Source organism: Mus caroli, chromosome 3 (genome assembly GCF_900094665.2).
Source record: "Mus caroli chromosome 3, CAROLI_EIJ_v1.1, whole genome shotgun sequence".
Lineage (NCBI taxonomy): Eukaryota > Metazoa > Chordata > Mammalia > Rodentia > Muridae > Mus > Mus caroli.
The window spans coordinates 15,229,672-15,231,386 of record NC_034572.1 but is presented as its reverse complement, the minus strand read 5'-3'; positions in this window follow the sequence as shown (position 1 = coordinate 15,231,386).

Below are 1,715 nucleotides of genomic sequence, written 5' to 3'. Positions count from 1 at the left end.
CCTGCTTGTACAATCAAGCTGTTCTTAGGAATGTCTTAACAACAGCCCTGTCTGTTCTGCTTTGTTCTCGGCCCCAGGCCAGGGGCTCATAGGCAACTCTTTTACATGAATCACAAAATCTCATTTTCTTTCATTCCAGCAGCAGTCTTTGAAAAGATCAGCCACTATTGTTGTAAGTGCCAATGACACTGCCCAGTGAGGGGCTGGACACTCCCTTAGAGTTTTCATATAACTCATAGATTATGAGGGACATGATGACTGGAAACTTCACAACAGAATGAAGTCCTCAGGGCTCTGCCTCTCTGAGACACACCTAACATGACTGTGCTAAATTTCATGAGTTCTAAACTGTTTTGACATTCTTCTTGTACAGCCCCTTCACTTAGGGCTTTATTGCTGTGAAGAGACACCATGACCACAGCAGCTCTTATAAAGGAAAACAATTAATTGGAGCTGGCTTACAGTTTTAGAAGTTTAGTCCGTTATCATCATAGCAGGAAGTATGGTAACATCCAGGCATACATAGTCCTGGAGAAAGGCCCGGGTGTTCTATATCTTTATCTGCAGGTAGCAGGAAACTGTGTGCCCCACTGGGCATAGCCTGTGCATGTATGACCCAAAAGCCTGCCTCCAGGACACACTGCCTCCAACAAGGCCACACCTCCTAATATTGCCACTCCCTACGGCCAAATATTCAAACCTATGAATCTTCGGGGGCCATTCCTATTGAAACTACCAAGAAGGTTAATACCAGTGACCATCTGGGACTACGATTTATACCTGTACAATCCACCTAAGCTTCTCCAGGAAATACAGTGTTAAGAAGTTCCTAAGGTTAGTCTCTTCAACCAGAATATCATCCTTAGCAACCTCTGTTATAGACCAAGCTGTCTATATTCAAAATTCCTATTGAAGCCTGTGATGATTTGTATATGCTTGGCCCAGGGAATGGCACCACTAGGGGTGTGACCTTGTTGGAATAGGTGTGTCACTGTGGGTGTGGGCTTTGAGACTGTCATCCTAATTTCCTGGGACCCAGTTCTCCTCTTTGCCCTTGGAACAAAAAGTTAAACAAACTCTCACCTCCTCCTGTGCCATGCCTTCTTAGTTGCTGCCATGTTCCTACCTTGATGATAATGGACTGAATCTCTGAAACTGTAAGCCAGACCCAATTAAATGTTGTCTTTTATAAGAACTGCCTTGGTCACGTGCCACGGACAGGCGCCATCCTGCCACAGACTGGCCTCAGTTGGCCCCACTCAATCCGCAGGAGAAATCAGGATCCCGGACAGGTGGGAAAAGAGTTGGCAAGAAATGACAAATAAATATGGCCACAAGGGAGAGTGCTGTATCTGAATGTAATTTGTCAAATCGAGCATCAAAAGTTTTATACAGAAGAAAATAGGGAAGTTAGGTGACACATCGGCCAGGTACAATGAGGTTACCAGATGCTTAATGACTCTTACACAAAACAGGAATGCAAACATAAAGACTGACAGGAACTGGGCAATAAAAGAACTGAGACACAGTCAGCTCTATCTAAGGTCAGCCATATTCTTAGAAGCCAGGTGTGAGGTCTTTACACTCCTGGGGCAAGGGCTTTCACGCCCAAGCCATGGTTCTAATTAGGGAGTTCTGCTCTAGCTAACCTTCTCATGAATAATGCAATACTCTAGTTCCTCCTTTTTTTAAAAAAAAATATATTTTTTTATTAC